Genomic DNA, 7,639 nt, shown 5'->3' with positions numbered 1-7,639 from the left:
GCAAATGAGAAAAAAAATCTTGATTTTGTAATAGAGTTTGTGTTACATACTTACCGGGGCGGATCAGGTAAGGACAGGGCACAATTATCTCCCCCAAATTCAATTTTTTCCCAACATGAAATGTTAGTTTGGTCTTTTGTCCCTTCAAAAGAGTAACTTAACATTACATTTTTGTTGGACTCCAGTCTTTTCTATTTACATAGACAATATAAGGAATTCAACTGTTCCATTCTCTCTGGGCCGTAAGGGCCCAGAGCTCCTGACGGCCTAGGGTTGCGGAAAAGTTTATTTTGTCGCATGCTCTAATTTTTCAACACCGGCGCCGAATTAAGCGTCACGTGATAGATTTGTTGATTTTAATTTTTGTGTTTATTTAAATTAATTTCATATTTTTTTATTATGCCTACTTTATAAGAAAATATTAGGTCTCGAAAATCAGAAGTGAATCACAACATGACATTGGACTTATTGCGTTGTAAGATTTATGTCGTCATGCGTTATGTCCGAACAACGGACATAGCATTTTTCAAATTTGGATAATATTATTTTAGATTATCATCCAAATTCTTAATTTGAATTCTAACTATATTTAGTCGCTCGAGAATTTGAGAAAAAAATGCATCAAGTTGAATTATTTTAGAACATAAGATCTCTTGTTGTACATGAGCTCGTGCATCCCAACGAGATCATGCACTTTAAATGAAGGTGTGGATGAATGAAGTCGATGTTTTGTTAGAGTTCGGTTCTTGATTCTCCTCTTCGATTGCACCAGGGAAGCAGAGAATGGTTCCCCCCTCTTTCCTTGCCTCCTCAATATAAGGGAGAATAAAATAATCGTATAGTACTGCACATGTCCATGATGTCTTGATTAAAATATCAAAATATGAAAATCATGGGATGATCTTGCTCGGGTAGCTAATTCGTCCCAAGTTAGATTGTCTACTTCTGAAGGCGGGCTCAACTTGACCACTTTCGTTGGTAGGCTAAGCTCAACAAGTTCGATATGTAGGCTCCGTTTGGCTACTTCGGAAGGTTGACTCAGCTCTAACACTTGAGTTGGTGGGCTAAGCTCGTCCACTTGGATATGTAGGCTCAATTTGAGCACTTGAGGAGGTGGGCTCAACATTAGAATGAACTTATTTTGGATATACTTTTCCAAACTTATATGACGTGCTGATCATTATGACATATCCATTAAAAAAAGCCTTATATAAGTTACATAAATATTCATATTTTTTATAAAATAAAGTTACGTTGATACCCAATAGTTAAAAGGTTTTTATGATATAGTTATCTCAATAAAGTGATTTTATTTATTTATTTTATTTTTGAGAAAGGCAAGTCCATTAGAGAAATATATACAATTCAACACAGCAATCTCATGTTGAGTTTGGAGCCTGATCTGTCTTCCCACTCCCGCCTCTTCAGTCGCGAACCGATGGGCTCTCTCTCTCGTGATAAAAGGCATCGCAGCGGCTCTCATTCAGTTTACGACACGACCTTTTCGGTGTTTTTCTTCGGGCTTGCTCGTGATAGAGGAAGAGAAGTACAAGCAGCAGCTCCTTGCGGCAGAAGGAAGAAGATGATTGTTCTCCCTTAACTTCTCCTTGGCGGCTTGTAGTAGAAGAGAAATTTGGTTTATTGCTCTTGTAAGTTTACCTTCTTCAGTGTATCTCAATGTAGAGAGAGAAGAAGAGAGATCAAAGAAGTGAGAGATCTCTCTTGTAAGTCGAAATGATCAACTAGTGTATATTCCTCAAGTAGTAAAATCCTCTGCAGCTCCGTGGACGTAGACAATTTGCCGAACCACGTAAATCTGTGTGTTCCGCTGTTATTTTTTTCTGGTGTGAATTTTCTCATTCTATTTTCACTTCGTCAAAGAGCTTCTTCTATTTTAAATTTCATATATACCACAACAACTGGTATCAAAGGTCGTGATTTCAAATCTGAGGAAAGGCGAAGGTTGCAGATGAAGTGAAGGTTTTAGTGATCGAGAAATTTGATGGCACAGATTTTGGTTATTAGAGGATGCAGATAGAGGACTACCTCTATGAGAAGAAACTTCATCTTCCGTTATTGGGGAAAAACCTGCAAGGATGAATGAGGCTGAATGAAATTTGTTGCATCGACAAGTTTTGGGAGTTATTCGATTGACCCTATCGAGATCCGTTGCACACACCGTCGTCAAGGAAAGAATGACTGTAGATTTCATCTCAGCCTTATCAGGTATGTATGAAAAGCCCTTGACGAATAACAAGGTGTACTTGATGAAGAAGTTATTCAATTTGAAGATGACGGAAGATGTTTCTGTTGCTCAACACCTGAATGATTTCAATACTATCACAAATTAATTGTCTTCTTTTGAAATTGATTTTGATGAGGAGATACGTGCGCTGATATTGTTGACATCGTTGCCATATAGTTACGAAGCCATGAGAATGGCAGTTAGTAGTTATACAAGTAAATATGAACTGAAATATGATGATATTCATGATTTGATTTTGGCTGAAGAGATACGTAGGAAAGATTCTGACGAGATCTCAGGTTTGAGTTCGACACAGAAGGTTGATTTCAGAGGGAGATCACATGACAAAAACTCCAATAGCGGGAGATCAAAGCAGAAGTAAGTCAATGCCTGGTAAACAAGCAACCTGCCAGAATTGTGGCAAAACTGACCACATAAAGAGAAACTGCAGGAATCCCAAGAAGATGGAGAATCATAACACAAATGTGATATTTAAAGAAGTACAAGATGTAATAATGTTAGCAGTTCATAGTTTTGTTGATGACTGAATATTGGATTCATGAGCTTCTTTCCATACAACATTTTATCAGGAATTGATGCAAAATTATGTTGCAAGTGATTTTGGGAAAGTATATATGGCAGATGGAGAAGCATTGAATGTGATAGAGAGTGGGTCCGGAGAACCGATTTTTATTGTTCCACAGATAGATGGTGGAGAGTCACAGAACTATAAAGAAATCTTGTAAGATGAAAATTCAAGCAAGTGGGAGCTGACAGAACTTCCACCATAAAAGAAGGTATTACACAACAAGTGAGTGTACCAGGTGAAGGCTGAATATGATGACAGTAAGATGTACAAGATTAGACTTATTAAAAAAGACTTTCAGTAGAGGCAGAATATTGCTAATGTCGTGGGAGTTGTAAGCAAAGAGAAGAGTAAACCAGGAAATAGCTTGGAGGTGCAGGGCTATGTGGACCCTGTTGATATGTTGAGTAAAGGTGTTACTCTTAGGGTGCTACTCTTGAGAAACTGAAGTTGTGCGCAGCTTCACTTGGTCTTCTGGTGTGAAGACAAGGGGCTTTGAATTGAAGAGGTGGAGGATTCATGTTTGAAGAAAAAGAGGACGTCGTCAATGAAGGATATCAGTTTGAGGAAGGAGATGTTGTTGCATGTGTACCGGTCTCTAAGTGGGAGATTTGTTGTGTTTGGAGCCCGGTCCGTCTTCCCGCTCCCGCCTATTCAGTCGCGAACCGATGGGCTCTTTCTCTCGCGATAAAAGGCATCGCAACAGCTCTCCTTCAGTTTACGACACGACCTTTTTGGTGTTCTTCTTCGAGCTTCCTCGGGATAGAGGATGAGAAGTGCAAGCAGCAGTTCCTTGCGGTAGAAAGAAGAAGAAAATAGAAGAAGAAAAAAAAAGAAGAAGATTGTTCTCCCTTGACCTCTTGGTTGTTTGTGTCAGAAGCGAAATTGGGTTTATTGCTCTTGTAAGTTTGGTTTTTTATGACAGAAGCGAAATTGGGTTTATTGCTCTTGTAAGTTTATCTTTTTCGATGTATCTCGGTGTAGAGAGAGAAGAAGAGAGACCAAGAAAGTGAGAGATCCCTCTTGTAAGTTGAGATGATCGACTAGTGTATATTCTTCAAGTAGTAAAATCCTCTGCAACTCTGTGGACGTAAACAATTTGCCGAACCAAGTAAATCTGTGTGTTCCGCTGTTGTTCTTTTCTGGTGTTAATTTTCTCGTTCTATTTTTTACTTCGTCAAACTATTTTTTACTTTGTCAAAGATTGTTCTTCTATTTCAAATTTCATATATATCACAACATCTCAAACTAGAAAATTATACTCTCAATCACTATGTCACCAATAAGTGCACAGAAAGTTATTTTGTTAGTTATTACGTAAATATATGATCATTTGTATGTAATGCATGTCGTGATATTTTAAATGAAATTAAATTTATTGCAGCCTAATACAGATAATTGTTGGATGCTAGTTGTCGCACGACTCTTGCCATTGTCATTATTATGGGGAGGAATGCTTTGGAATTTAAATATTATTATTTTAAATGAATTTCAAATAAAAAGAAGATATACGGCCAAGATAAAATAATTGAAGCATAATAAAACCTCAAAGATATCATTAACAATAAAACATCAAATGATCTAAAAAACTTATAAGTTTATAGTCAAATTTCAGTTCTCGATGAGAAGAATCTGACGAGCCTAAAGTTATTTAATTTTGATATCACTGACACATTCATATACTTAGAAAAGTATATGTTTTTGAGATAGGGAAAAAAAAGGTGAAACTAAGGATGGAATTCAAGAGTAGTTTGAGAGATTCTTTAGCTTCACCCATATGAAATAATGCCCTGCCTATTGATGTTGTCAGAGGACCGCTATCACCCAATTATTGCTTCCAGCGTACCATCAAATAATTATTGCCTCAACACAGTTGTACATTAATCGTCATTAATAGTTGCTCAAATACTAACGTTAGATCAACACTATTGTCAAGCCTCTCCCGCCATCAGATTGTCTTGGACCTCTAAAGTAAATGGGTTGTCGTCAGACCACCATTACCTGGTCACCACCAACAGTAGGCCTTCATTGAAACACCACTACCTGGTCGCCAATACCTGATTGCCACACCACCAAACTATTTATCACCCATATGTTGCCAACCACTACTCCACCACTACCTGACCCATAACCCTAACCACAAAATTATTACCCGTTATTAAATGAACTCAGATGCACTTCTCTCAACAAAATAATTATACTAGTAATTAAATAAATGTATGATACTTTGTATCTAATGTATATATAGACTTGTACACATAAAAATTATAAATAATGTAGTATAACATGCAAGGAAAATCTAATCGCACACACACACACCCACCACTTTAACTTTGCATGAAATACAATATCATTTTCCAAAAATTAAAATAGTAGTTTTTTTTTTTTTTGTGGCATAAATGTAAAAAAGCAAAGTTCATAAGTTTTTGATATGTAAATACATAGGAATTGGTGGTATGTATGTAAATGCCAGTTTTCAAAACCATTAAACCAATGTTTTGACAGAAAAGAATACGAGTTAAAATTTTGTCGTGAATTTTAATATTTAAGAAAGGGTCTATAAAATATAAAGTTATGGGCGTTAGTTTTATAAATAACAACAATTGAGGGTTATGAACATTATGGCCCAATGTTACCTTCTAAGAAACAAAAGGCCCATTTATAGAGTTTAATTATCGTTGAACAATCGGCCCATTTTAATTTCCTACTATCTATCTCATGCTTTTTCTCCGGTAAAAAGAGCATCCTCCCCATCAAACCAAAAAGCTTCATGTAAATAACATAAACACCGTCCTTAATTTTGTAAAAAAAAAAAATTTAGCATAAAAACCTAAAAAATAAATATAATAATTGAACTTTAGGTGTTAGATATGTAAATACATACAAATTTGAGGGTGCGTATGTAAAATAATCATTTTTTTTTTGACTTGATTGGTACACGCTATGGATTCATTGAATTTAATAGGGATCAAAATAGGGCACCTTTGAAATTATAAAATAAATCAAGCGGAAGATTTATTTACAGAAATACCATTTTTTTGGTAGATATATTAATCTTGTAATATTATAAGAAAATAATAAATAAAAACAAGCACCTCTTTCCGTCAATGGCATCATAGACCTAAGTAACAACTTTCGAATGCACAATTATTTTATGCTGACGTGTCTCTTGATGATTGGTAAGATTACACAACCACACCGCAACCATACATTTAGATAATCCAATTTGTAGAGCAAACTTTGATTTAGAATTTTATGCTATTTGTTAAATAAAATATTTTAATTATTGAATTTTATTTTGATATAAATCAATAAATATATATTTATACTTCATTCATTCATGAATAAAAATAACAAATATAATACTTGCCATCATCGAATCTTGAATCAAAATCTTTCAAGAATATTTTTTTCCCATGTATAGAAGAGCGATTATTAAGTGCGGAGAGCGCACACAGAACTGCGTGCGCTCTGCGATCACAGTCGCGCATCGCAGCTGTATGACAATTGGATCCACTGTGATCGGAGAGCACACACAGCTTTACGTGCACTCTCGACACGCAATAATTAGACTGTATAGAAAGATATTTACATATATACCAGCTAATTCCTATCTATTTACTTATCTAACATCTAGAATTTGCCTTTTGTTACATTTATCTCACTTAAATCTTTCATATCACATAAAAAAACACCAATCATTTATAAGCACAAATAGAATCTTTCAAGAATATTTTTTTCCCATGTATAGCGGAGAGCGCACGCAGCTCTCACGCTGGTACAGTAGTGGGTAAACTGGAGGGGAAACGTGAGATGACTTTGAGTTTTGTTGATTTGTTACGCGATGATTCTCTTGAAAAAGATCGAAGTCGTGGTTTTTTTTTCACTCAAGGCTGGGTCTCTCTGCCAGGTGTTATACCCGTGGCTTCAGGGGGCAAAGTCGGTTTCCTTGGTCATTAAAGAAGCTCTGATTTTCGTCTTCCGGAAGTAAGATTGGGGAGGTATTTACATACATACCACCAAATTCCTATCTATTTACATATCTAACATATATAATTTGCCTTTTGTTACATTTCTGTCATCTAAATCTTTCACCTCACATAAAAAAACACCAATCATTTATAAGCACAAAATAAGCCCCTTAAGAAAGAGCTTTGTTTTTAAAAATTGATCAATATAATAATTCAAAAAATAATAATAATAAAAATAACTTTACAATAAGTCTATAAAATGTCATAAAATTATCTTTTTGTAATTTTAGGAGTTAAATTCTAGCAAATGAATTTCATATAATTATCAAGGGATTAATTAATTATGTCACACACAAGCCTATATTCTCTCATGTTCCCATCAACTATTTCAAAAAAATTCCAACTTGTGATGATTATCTCTTGCTTATATGGCAAAGCATTGAGGAGAAATTAGAAATCCCTTCATAGTTGTAATGCAACGTGTGGGGTGAACGTTTAGATCCAACAACTCCCTCACGCTCCATTATCATAAATCAAAAGCTGAAGTTGATGGCCTTTCAACAGCATGCGACACCAAAGAGAAAAGAAACATATAAAAATCATTTAAAATATGCTCATTATATTTTCATTGCATTTTTCAAAAAATTGATTTGTGCATCACTTAAAAGCAATAAGTTAATTTGAATAGATTTATATGTGCATGTGTGCGTGGATCTAATGGCAAAGCACAACTTCTTATCATAAAGGAAAATATAATAAATGTAAAACAAGCTCCGCAGCTGCAACGACAATGTCGGCCGATCGGAGCCAACGGTGGCAGGGGGGTGACCATAGCAG

General features: G+C 35.4%; 1 protein-coding gene across 1 annotated transcript in view; it reads left to right on the top strand.

Moving 5' to 3' along the window:
* LOC110026674 overlaps positions 1-7,639 on the top strand; it is a 14,007-nt gene that overhangs the window by 1,633 nt on the left and 4,735 nt on the right. The gene's annotated exons all lie outside the window — the stretch shown is intronic.

This window comes from Phalaenopsis equestris, unplaced genomic scaffold (genome assembly GCF_001263595.1).
Source record: "Phalaenopsis equestris unplaced genomic scaffold, ASM126359v1 Scaffold000392, whole genome shotgun sequence".
Classification (NCBI taxonomy): domain Eukaryota; kingdom Viridiplantae; phylum Streptophyta; class Magnoliopsida; order Asparagales; family Orchidaceae; genus Phalaenopsis; species Phalaenopsis equestris.
This window is presented reverse-complemented; position numbering and strand designations above follow the sequence as displayed.